The following is a 13259-nucleotide window of genomic DNA, read 5'->3' as shown; positions in this document are numbered from 1 at the left end:
TATACTACCATTGTTTGCCCTGCCTTATATTCAACACTGTCTTCTGTGTACTGTTGTACATTGTTTTTATGGGTGGTTATATTTTTTTAAAATCGTCTTGATCAACTGTGTTGTCTGTCCTTAATAAAGTCATTTTGTATTTTTTCTAAGATACGTTTGATCTTGTTTTATTATAGCATATGGGGATATCTTTTTGGTGTTTACTATGCATGGGGTCCCATATATGCAACTTTATTCATTGATATATGACCTTGAATTTATAGGTATTCTTTTTTTGGCTTAATTATTGTCTTTTTGGTGAATACAGGTCCTGGTATGGATTATCGTGGTCGTGACCAAAATTGGGTCACCCAGTTGTCAGATGTTTTTAAAAGTGATATACATTCAGAGGTTGGCACCTATGCACCGTTGAATAGAGATATTCAGTTACGTTTAAAATTCTTATTGGAAAAGCGGACTAGAACATGGTGGAACAAGGCTTCTCTGGAGCATTACCTCAGTAAGGATATCATCCCTAGGGGATTGAGAGTTAAAATTACACCTTCATTTCCAGTTGATGACGACCTATTCAGACAGAGGTGGGAAGATGCATGTAAAGTCTGCTCCAGAACGATGTTAGAGTTATTGATAGGATGTGATAAACAGACCCTTGAAGCACTTGAGAGTGAAATTGAACCACTACAGCAAGATCTGAAGGCAAAGATGACGGCAGATGAGATGGTCACCTTTGAAAGGGAATTAGATAGTGAATTTCTTAAATGGGAAAAAGAGATCCAACAATTTAAAATGAAGAAATTTCAGCGTGATCTCTCCGATTACCAAAATGATCGTGTCTTTAGGTGGAACTGGCAACAATCTATGAGGTCAAGATCAAGATCTAGATCACGATCGGGTTATACATCCTCATCCTCTAATGAAGGACCATCAACTGGTCGTTTTTTAGGCAAACGCCCAAGATGGGAGCAAGACACTGGACATCTAATGGGCAAAAACAAAAGAAACAAGCCTTTAGATGGAGGGATGAACCTCAGGAACAGACAGGCAAAGATCAACTAAAGGTAATTAATTTGTCCAATGAGATATTAACGCAGGCACAGTTGGAAGTGTTGGGAATGGGTTTGACCTTCTCTCCAGTATCTAACTTTGATTTCTTTGAGGCTGTCAAGGATGTACACCTTTTTGCTAGGAAACTGCTTTTCAAAAAGCACTTTTCTAGATATGATGTGCAACTTTTCACAGGAAAGGATGAACAACAGGCCCTCAGGGCTCTTGATGAGCTTTTAAAAGAACAAGAACTAACTGTTGAACCTAAATTCCCGGTGGGAGTCAGGGGGCGCTCTACCACATTTCCTCCTTTGTCCATGTGTCCCGCAGTCGACACCTTTGTGAGACTGGTTACCAATGAATTGAGTAAATTGTCTTCACATCGTACACATGATAATTTGAATAGGGCACAACGGGAGGCCCTTGAACAACTTAAAAGAATGAAATCAGTGGTTATTAAGCCAGCTGACAAAGGTGGAAATGTGGTATTGTGGCCTGTTGACAAATACGAGAGAGAAGCCTTTAGACAGCTCAATGATGTGTCATGTTATCAAAGATTGGATGGATGTCCTCTAGGTAGTTTTAAAACCCAATTAGATCAAATTCTATTGAAGGCTTTTGAATCCAATATTATACCTAAAACCACACTTGATGGTCTCATTGTTGATAAACCCATTTTAGCAACCCTGTATCTGCTCCCTAAGGTCCACAAAAATCTAGTGGACCCTCCAGGAAGACCGATAGTTTCGGGCAATGGAGGTTTATGTGAAACTGTGTGTCGCTTCATTGACCATTATCTTAAACCCCTTGTTTGTGAATTACCATCGTACATTCGTGATTCCACTGATGTCTTGAATAGGTTAGAGGGGGTTTACATGGGTCATGATGACTTCTTTGTGACATGCGACGTGGAGTCACTTTATACCTCTATTGAACATAAACATGGTATTGAAGCCGCTAGGTTTTATCTAAATGGGACCAACTTGGAATCCGATCTTATCGATCTTTTGATTGTACTATTGGATTTTGTTTTACATCACAATCTGTTCCTTTTCAAGGATCGATATTTTCTGCAAAAGAGGGGAGTGGCAATGGGGGCCACTTGTGCGCCCTCATATGCCAACCTCTTTCTTGGCCGGTGGGAGCAGAATCTTCAGTTGCCTGATGCGGATGATGGAGGCGTCCTGATATGGATGCGCTTCATCGACGACATACTATTTCTCTGGCATGGTGAAAAAGAGAAGCTTGACAAGTTTCTTGAGGATCTGAATGTCAACCAGCTCAACATCCGTTTGACTTCTAAAATAAGTCGCACTGATGTTGAGTTTCTTGACATTAGACTCACTAGTGACATAGATGGATCAATTGTCACTGATATTTTCAGGAAAAGTACATCAGTCAATTCCTTCCTTTATGCCAAATCATCTCATCCTCCACAGACACTGAGAGCAGTTCCAACGGGACAATTTTTAAGAGCACGTCGGATATGTTCCACAGAATCAGCCTTTGAGAATCAGGCCGCTGACCTCTCAAACAGGTTTCGTGCTAGAGGTTACAAATCTATGGATATTGAGCAAGGATACATGAGAGCCAAAAATACGCAACGAAGTGACCTACTTATACCTAAATTTAAGAAAAAGAACAGTAATGAAGAGGTAAGGTTCATCACTGGATATCATGCCCAATGGAGAGAAATGAAATCGATTTTTGAGAGGTTCTGGCCAATTCTCCACACTGATATGGATCTGAGTGTAGTGCTATCAGATTATCCCCTTATGACTTCACGTAGATCACGTAATCTAAGGGATATATTAGTTAAGAGTCATTATGTAGCTCCTACCTCAGGCTTTATATTCAATTCCAAAGGACCAAAGTGGGGTTCATACCCATGTGGTGACTGTGGGGCATGTTCCCTTATGACTAGATCTCTAGATTTCAGTGACTCTTCTGGGTCAAGACAATATAAAATCTGTCACAACATCACTTGTCGTTCAACTGCTGTGGTTTATTATGCCATTTGTCCATGTCGACTGATATATGTGGGTCTCACTTCTAGAGAACTCCGTGTGAGGATCCTTGAACATGTAAGGGACATAAAGGGCGCTATGAAAACTGACGATCCTGAAAAGTTAAGCAAACTTAAACCGATACCTCGTCATTTTCGTGACCATCATCAAGGTAATTGGAGACTTCTCACCTTCAGGGGAATTGATAAGATCTCCCTAGGAAATAGAGGGGGTAATATTCAGAGAATCCTTGCCCAACGTGAATGCAAATGGATAGTGAAACTACAAACCGTTTTTCCTAAGGGGCTTAATGAAATGATTAGTTTCGCTCCATTCTTATAAATTTCTAATAGGTGCCAACCTCTGTTATGTTTTATCATTTTGTGTGTAGGGAGGATTTATTATTTAACTTTTGCTTGCTTGTCTTTTCAGAGTGGACTGTATCGGTTATATTGGAGGCGCATGAGGTGCATGGCTATATTGAGGTGTATGGGTGCATCGAAGGCACATTATGGAAGTCATCTTATATGTTTTGATACTAATGTGGTTTCGTTGTTTACTTTATTAGGTTACATTTGCAATATAATGTTTGGTTCTTTAACCTTTCTTCTTTTTGATTCTGTGGTTATGCGATGATCGCATTAGGTATCAGTAGCGACATTTCTGTTCATGGTCTGATACAGGCATTCTTGGAGTGGATTGTTTTTTTATCCTGGAATTTCATGGATGCATTACCACATTGATGGATGTTTTGCTCTAACACGTTTTTGATTATCATATGCTTTTTTCTATTCATATGTCTTTTTCACTTTTTCTTTATTATTTGAATTATCTTTCTTGATGTCTCACTTTTGTGCTCTAATTGCACTCTTATTATCATATATTATATATTTTCTTTCACACTCACATATATATATTTCTTTGTGACCTATTTGGTCCATTCATACACATACATCTATTTTTATTTTTGGTCATATGTGTATGCATATGGCCATATATTCACATTAGTGTTCATGCACGTTTACAATTTGTAATATATAGGATTATTTTGTCTTTATATACATGTACTGTAAATGTGCATTTTTTCATACATCTACTTGTTTGTCATGTATGCATTTAAACCACTTATGTCACAATTTATATTTTTATTTCTACACTTTTTTCTTTCATTCATATATTTTTATCCATCTAACTAATCAGGTATGATGTTTGGTCATATATGTATATATATATATGGTGATATTTCACATTAATATCTTTAACTGGTGTGCACAGTGGGCTCCTAGGCATGCATTGGGTCCCCCTCTGTACACTTTGTTCATCTATATTATTGCATGATATACTGTTGCCTGTATTTGATCTATCGGAACCAATGTGTGATTTATGTTATTTCCGTACATTTCAGGATGTCTAAATATACTCTCATCTAGAATGCCTTTGCTATTTTGTAATGTAGTAAACATATATAAATATATTCTAACTGTGAATAGCGCTCATGTATTCATACCGCTCTCCATCTCTTGGATATGGGCAATTGCGGTTGCCTTGCCCTATTCCAAGATGGATGCGGTGGTCTGTGGTTGTTGTGCGCATGCGCGGGGCGGGGGGCCGTTCATCATGTAGTTCACGGCGCAACATGGACTTGGGCTCTGTGCAGTTGCGCACTGCTCACTTCCGGACGCCGTGCACTGCGTGATTGAGGTGCTGCCTCTCCTCGTGCAGGCGCCAGCTGAACATCCTATGGACAAGTAAGTGTGGTACACCGTTCAGCTGTGTACCCCTTATTTAAATCCTCTGATCACACTCTTTCAGCACCCCCTGACGAAGCCAGGTGCGAAACGCGCGTTGGGGTGTTCTGACAGTGTTGTGGCAGTGGAATGGCGCATGGTGGGTCTTTTGGTATGCGTATCTTGAGGTCTCAATGAGGTTCCTCTCCATGACTGTGACTTTACAATTTTTGTGACTATTTTATAGGCCCTTGTTATGGTGATTATTATCAGTATACATACTTTATAGTCGTTGATATTGTTATACTACCATTGTTTGCCCTGCCTTATATTCAACACTGTCTTCTGTGTACTGTTGTACATTGTTTTTATGGGTGGTTATATTTTTTTAAAATCGTCTTGATCAACTGTGTTGTCTGTCCTTAATAAAGTCATTTTGTATTTTTTCTAAGATACGTTTGATCTTGTTTTATTATAGCATATGGGGATATCTTTTTGGTGTTTACTATGCATGGGGTCCCATATATGCAACTTTATTCATTGATATATGACCTTGAATTTATAGGTATTCTTTTTTTGGCTTAATTAGTTTCTAAAGTTTGCCCCCAATAGTGTATCAAGTGGGGCATCCGCCCTGAAAATAGCAACCCAGAACACCACGCAAACCAGTCCCTTACACTGCCGAATAGTCCCTAGCCTCCAGTCTCCAAATACATGCTTAGCTTGAAACTATTTGAATTAAGTTTGTGATATAATTTTTTATTACGAACTTACTATTAAAAGTTCAATCTTAAATAAGTAGCCTACATTCCTGCACACGGGTATTAAAGAACATCAAGAAGAGAATTCCTGAGTCAGTCACCTAGGAATAACAGTTTACAAGTTTGCCAGGAGTGTTCTTTTAATTATACGCCTGCTTGACTGTTTCCGTAACTCCCATAGGAATGGAGACATTCGCGCAGTTGTGCTTGGCCACATCGCCATTAATTTTGCTCTTGAATGCGGGGCGGGATGGGCGACGGAGGGCAGGGGGGGGGGGTCGGGTGACACCCTACAGGACACAGGTGTCGGTCCCAGCACTGGGATGCATATCTGCCCATCATTTATTGAATAATCTGTAGATCTGCCATAAATGACTAAGGTGGGAATAACCCTTTAATTATTCATACAGACATTGGAAAACCCTGGCAGCATAACTTCATTTTCTATCCCATTGGCCTGATAGAAAATCTGGAAATACAAATGGCCCAGCTAGAGTCTGAAGAAGGTATTTGGAACACATCAGTGGCTCGGTTTTCCTGGATTATATTGGATAATACAACCAAAATTATTTTAATTTGGTAACACATAGGGCTTTATTAGCCCGAGGAGGCCAAAACAGGGTCCTCTGCACAACGCTAATCCATTCAATAGAATCCTGTAAAACAGTATAATCCACGATATACATTTTTTATACATGGGAGCCTATAGGTGACATATGCCACTGTATGGCAGACATGACGGACATCCGTTTAACGTATGCTTTATGGGTATATATACATTAAACGGATACCATTATAGTCTATGGATGACCGGTATATGTTAAACGGTTTCCTAATTCTGGCATCAGTCACCCAAAGATTATAATAGTGTCCGTTTAACGGATACGTCATGAACGCTCATGACCCAAGCTCATGACATATCCGTCTAATAGATAACATTATAGTTTATGGTGATGGATGCCACTGTTAGGTGATCCGTCACAGCCTACGTTTAATGAATACGTTATTTTTTTCCTCATATACGTTAAACGGCCATTTAATACGATGGGAACTTGGACTTACCTTCAGATTATAAACGGAGGTAACAATTGGGCATTCATCATTAGGAACCATGGAGTTCTTTTACAAACAATTTTGCAACGTGCTGTAAGTTGACTTGCGTTTGAGCTATTTCTATGTAAATCTGGAAAACCTTTTTATTTCTAAAACTGTCCACTAATTTTGCTGTAAAGCATTGCTGAGCATCACTTGGAATGTAGAGTTCAAGACACAATGAAAGACAAATAATCCACAGGTATCAGTGTAAATTCCTTTGGTATTTAGATTATAGATGGGTGGGGTTAGTGTCATGCAAAAAACACCTATGATGACAGCATCTAGTGTAGTCATCTATAATTGTGTTAATGTTTTCAGACCATAATCACTGGTGTAGTACTCGAGAAAAAACAAAAAACACACTATCACAACCATGAGGTGATGCCAGAACAGCGTTCATTGATAAGAATTTCACAACAAAAATATTTGGTACATAGAACTGCCTGGCATTGACCTCCATAGACGTATAACAAGCTTAAAGAGCTTGTCCAGGATTAGAAAAACACGGCCGCTTTCTTCCAAAAACAGCGCCACACCTGTCTATATGTTGTGTCCGGTGTTGCGGTTCAGAGGCACTAAAGTAAATATGCAATATTATTGCAATACTACACACAACCTGTGGACAAGTGTGGTGCTGTTTTAGGAAGCACATTTTCCAATTTTACCAATTGATAAAACTTCTAGCCACATATCTGCATTATTTTTTTTAATGACTACCTATCCTATCTTAAGTGCCTGTTCTCCTTGTTCATGCAACGACCAGGGACAATCTTGCTACTTCTTGTCCCATATTAATGGGTGGTCCTCAGTGCTGTGCAGAATAATCAATCATTGACCATAGATATTAGAGCATATTTATCAATGCAATGATGTCAGTAGAGCAATGCAGACAATTCTCTCCCCAATAAGCCCAAGACATCAGATACTTGTAAACAGGATCTGCTGACAATCTCATGTCTATAAGAAAAACACGTCAGTTCTGGACGTCTCTGTTGGGGGTTGAGGCTTTACCTATTTAATTCTTTGTTTCACTGAGATAAGTATCAGCAAAGGTGCCTGGTGACCATCTATCTCAGGTGTGTTAATAGGAGAGAAGGAGGAAAATAATGGTTAGCTGAAAAAATGTGGGTTACGGCTGTAGTGAAAATGTGTATGGTTAAATTTGGCACTGTTCTTTAGCGTATCATGGATGTATGGAAAGAATAGGCATATGGCTGACTGCATTCCACAGGTTAAGAATCAGTTTACTAACATATCACTGTCTCATTACAGAATTACATATTATTTAAATCAGTGTTTTTTTTGTCAGTATTTTATATGACAATTTTTGTGTTGCTTTTTATTTTTTATGTGTCTATGCACTTTGCTGTCAGCTTTTCTGTATAGACAGGGACATGATGAACACAGTCATCTCCTCATTAGAAGGTGGACGAGTAAATGACAGCTCTGTTGTACTGCTAGAGGCCTAGACAGTATAGCAACACAATACACACAGATAAGGCTCTGTGTATTCAGCTCCTCATCACTTTTTGGAGACTGTCATAATCTATGACATTTCTCTGTCAATTAACTCCCATTAATTTCAGCTGCCATAAAGCACACACACCCTGCAGTATGCTCTATAAGGGTATGTGCACACACACTAATTACGTCCGTAAATGACGGACGTATTTCGGCCACAAGTACCGGACCGAACACAGTGCAAGGAGCCGGGCTCATAGCATCATACTTATGTACGATGCTAGGAGTCCCTGCCTCGCTGCAGGACAACTGTCCCGTACTGTAATCATGTTTTCAGTACGGGACAGTTGTCCTGCAGCGAGGCAGGGACTCCTAGCATCGTACATAAGTATGATGCTAGGAGCCCGGCTCCCTGCACTGTGTTCGGTGCGGTACTTGCGGCCGAAATACGTCCGTCAATTACGGACGTAATTAGTGTGTGTGCACATACCCTAAAGGAAATACGGGAAGGAAATGTGTCTCCAGTCCTCTGATCTGTGTGTCCGATCCTGCCACCACTACCTAAGGCCTTATGAATACGACCGTATTGGTTTTGCTCTCTGCAAAACCACGGAGCCGTTGCGGTCCATTTGACCCCAAAAACCTTTGTTGTGCATTCGTGTGTCATAGGGATTCATGAATCCACAAAAAAAATAAAAATAATAATTTCACCAGTTTAGCCGCAAATTCGGACCGTAAAAAGATTTGTACGGAGATTTTGCAGTCTGGATTCGTGGCCCCAGCACGGATCCTTGAAAACCACGTTCGAGTGCATGAGGTAATAGAAATGAATGGTTTCGCAATTCATGCGCAAAAAGGTGGATAAATTGTGGATGCAAATGCAAGGTCGTGTGCATGAGGCCTTAATGTACAGATAGTACAAACCAAAGATCTTTTATATACCTGTCGTACGCTAAAAAAAATGGCCTGTATGATAAGCGAAAACATCTGGGGAATTCAGAGGTTGCACGAGGTCACAACACCTTACTGCTAGCAGAATTCTTAAAAGAAATGAAATTGTATTTGTGAAATGTGTGAAAATGCCCTTGGAATGCAGAAAGAAACATCAACCCCAAACTACCAGCATGTGAGAGACTGATGGGATCACAAGTCCTGGTAAAAACAATCAGACACTGATGTTCTGGAGCTATTTATACAATGTGCTAATACTTCTGCTTGTCCAACTTTTGGAGCAATCAAATCCCTTGTGTCCTTTATATAAATGCTTCTATTCATACAGTCTGTTTGTCTGTGTCATTTTGCTTTATACAGTCCTGTGCCAAGGTGCAAGAAGTAAATAAAACCCAAGGAATCAGCATGGCCTCGTGTTTTTCCAATTGCTTCGTCCGGTTAAAGCGACCCTTGAGTCTACAAAAAAGTGACTATACATTGGAAATATATAGTCAACTTACCTGCTGCTCCATTCCTGAATGATCCAACCTCTGTTCCTGCATTTTGATCCCCTGCTGTCCGTTCTTCAAGACGTCCGCCGCAGTCTCAGACTTCCCTTGAAAGAGTTTCTTTAAAAGTCTGAGACGACCCCCAACCCCATCAGTGCTGGTCTATCGGAGGGCAGTGGAAGGGGTGGGAGCATGTCTTAGACTTCCCTATGAAGAGCTTTTTGGAAGTCTGAGACTGCGGTGACCAAAGTGGAATACGAGGCATTGGAACTCGGGTTGGATCATTCAGGAGGGGGTCAGCAGATAAGTTGACTATATATTTCCAATGTATAGTCACATTTTTTGGGGACAATGGAGGGTCACAGTAAGTCTTATCAAAAATATTTCCCCATAGACAGCTGGGTGACAACCAATGTGTCCACCATTACAGATCCCAGGGGCTTGTCACCTAGGTCTCCCAGACCACCAAATGGCAAATCTGCTTATAAAGAATATATGATTTAGAAGATAATGAAAGGTAAGTAACACCCCTGTGGGAGTAGTAATGGCAGGCAGACTGTTTGACATCCAGATTTCCCAAAAAGTTTATATCTCTAAGAAATGGCCTTATAGAAATTTTTAACAACTTTAATGAAAAGTACAACCCCTTATTAACGCTTAGCAGGCCGGCCAATCAGCTGATCGCTGTAAGTCCAGCTGCTCTAACCCCAGGCAATCAGCGGTCATCGATAGGGAAAGCCATGTATGTAGAACAACAAGGTGGTCAAATTTAGCATAACAAGCCATATATTATTATGTAGCATAACAAGGCGGCTAATTAAATGGTTATACATGTAATGCATGGATGGGAAGGGTCTTACCAAAATGGCCGGAGGTTTCCATTCTGGCTCACAGAGGGGGCTCCCGAAAGGACAGGGGTTGTATTTATGAGACAACCCCCTTTAATTTAAGAGGACCTGACACCTCTTCTGTCAATTTTAGTATATAAGTGTATTCCCGATTAAATAATTCCGGAACATCTTTTCTTAGAACGCTGCATTGTGCCGTTCCTCAGTTATTCCTCCTATAAATTTATGAATAAATGGACACCTAGGCGTTGCCAGTTGGGGGGGGGAGGGATCTACACAGACTGAAAATGTCCAATCAGTGCTGACAAAGTCAGTGTGTGTAGCGACACACCCCTCTGACAAGGGGAATGGTAACACCCAGGTCGTCAATTTATTTATGCATTTCTAAGAAGAGTTCTTAGAAAAGATGTTCCAGAATTGTTATTTTATGGGGAATATACGTATTTGCTAAAATAGACATGTCAGGGAAGTAAATACGTGATCGTACTGAAATACTGGGGTGCAGCAGTGAAAATTAAAGTAAACTTCCTATGCCAATTGTGAATGAATCCAGGAGGATCGAACATTCATTATTTGTGCCTCTGAGTAGATGAGGCAGGGGTTACGGATCTCAATGTCTCTGCCCTAATCTATACTTAAGCAGAATATATTCATTAGAAAATATTACAATTTAGAAGGTTTTCTATTATAATGACAGGAAGTGAAATTCTGCAGGTTTCTAAACCCATCAGATGAGAAATAGCTGTATATTCGTAAACACATCTCGGGACAAGCGGATTTTAATTTGACCTAGTATACAAATTAACGACAGAACACGGTCAGGATCACAATACAAGACAATTATGCAAAACTGCTCCTGACAATACCCTGATCCTACAAGACAGAGATAATATGTGACCTGGACCAAACAGGACAAGATCCATCTGCCTCCAATAAAGACATGCTTGCAATACGATCACACAATGTAAAGGTGGCCATAAATGCACCGTGTAGTGTGTTCAGAAGCAAATGTTCCAATATTGCAGGGGTGCAAAAACTTATAGGTTTAAAGGCCACATTGTCATAGTGTACTGCTCGAAGCGGCGTCGATATAACATTCCATAAATTACATAAAAAATACGAAAGTAACTTTGTACATACATTGCATGACTTACCTCCTACTGATCCCGAGCCTGTATTATAGCCCAGAGCTGCAGTCAAATTTTGCAGAATTCTCCCAGCTTTCCTTGCTGGCTCAATATCAGCATAAAGCCTGTTCTGGTCATTTGCATTCTGGGAAGTGTAGTCTTTTGCAGGACATAACTATCCCACTGCATTATAGCAGTTCAGCTCAGCTGTCAAGGATATGTCCGATGACAAAACTTGTTTCCAATGACAAACAGCAAAACTAAAATCGCGGTTTTGGGATATAATAAAGGCTGTAACTCAGGATTATGATTACATTAAAAGTGACTTTACCTTTTATACCAATTTCCATTCAAAGTTATCATATGCTTAAAGAGGATCTGTCACTAGGTCAGGTAAGTTGAACTGGATAACTAACCTAAATAGTGCTGCCTCCCTGATTCCAGCCCTGATTTTCTTTTTTCCTGGACCCGCCGTCCCAGAGATGTGGCCCACAGTTGTATAGGCTCCCAATATGTTAATTTGCTGTAGTTAGCCAACAGGGTGGAGCTAGCTTTCCTGCCTCTGATGCTGACCAAACAGCGCGAGGCAGCTTGAGGGTAGTCCACGCCCTGTTGGCTAACTACAGCAAATTAGAATAGAGGGCGCCCACACAGCAGTGGTCCATATCTCTAGAAAGGGGGTCCAGGAAAAAACCAACAACATTTCTGGAATCTGGGAGACAGCGCTATTCAGGTCAGTAAACCAGTTCAACTTATATGAGCTAGTGCCAGGTCCACTTTAAGACTATAGGAATCTGTTTGTATTCTGAGGTGTCAGATGACCATTTCTGTATTTCAATCAGTAGGTTGGCAGAACCACTTATGGCTGACACCACTACGACTGCTATGGCAGTATTTCTGCCAGAAGATGCACGATATTCAAAACTTATTGTAGCAGACTCTCTAGTATACATTAGGGCTTCATACACATTACTTTATTGTGGTCCACAGAGTTCTGTGTGGGGTGCTGTATCCCAAACTTTGAGGATTATATAAGCATTAAAAATCATGTTAGCATTGGGTCTGCCTTGTATGTGGCCTCCGGGCTGCACATCATTCACTAGTGCATTACAGGGACATTTAATGGTGGCCAAACCAAGGTGTCTGTGGCGCTTCACCAGCGATTTCACTACTTTTTACCTTATTTTCTGCAATGACTTATGTTTCTTTCACCATCAGTTTTGCAGAATATAAAAGAGCAAGTCTAAAAATGAGCAGTCGCTTTATTAGTAGTTTTTGTTTTGGTACTGCGGCCAATAATGCGTCTTAGGCGGTTGCGCTAATTGAAGCGTCGCGGAGAACAGTGTGTCAAAAACCACACGCGGTTTACCGCAGATTCCAGGGCTGTACAGTTGAAGTACATGGTTTCTATGTGCTTCATCTGTACATGCAGCAAAACTGCGGCAATTTGTGGTAGACCTTGTGCAGTTTTTGCCCTGCAGGGCTCGGCCACGCAGCAGTCACCGTGGCACATCCGGTGCATGTACAACCAGTCTAATAATTGCTAATAGTTTGCTAATTATAAAACATTACATGATTGTACTAATTGTCTAATTTGTCTTAACTAGGATCTGCTTAGTATGTGAGGAGTAATCTCTCTACAGATGTCAGTTTCCAGTTGGATCTACGACATGAACTAACACAGCAAAATCAGGTCCACGTTCACATCGAGACCAAAAAAACGCGTTCTAAAAGGTCTACAATAAAACTTA

At 40.4% G+C, this 13259-nt stretch overlaps 1 protein-coding gene across 5 annotated transcripts in view; it reads right to left on the bottom strand.

The window, feature by feature from the left end:
• The window catches only part of RASAL2 (RAS protein activator like 2), a 280442-nt gene that overhangs the window by 129555 nt on the left and 137628 nt on the right, over positions 1-13259 (bottom strand). The window lies entirely within an intron of this gene.

The sequence above is a fragment of the Rhinoderma darwinii genome, chromosome 7 (assembly GCF_050947455.1).
Source record: "Rhinoderma darwinii isolate aRhiDar2 chromosome 7, aRhiDar2.hap1, whole genome shotgun sequence".
NCBI lineage: Eukaryota > Metazoa > Chordata > Amphibia > Anura > Rhinodermatidae > Rhinoderma > Rhinoderma darwinii.
The sequence above is the reverse complement of the archived record's forward strand: the minus strand, read 5'-3'. Positions and strand labels throughout refer to the sequence as shown.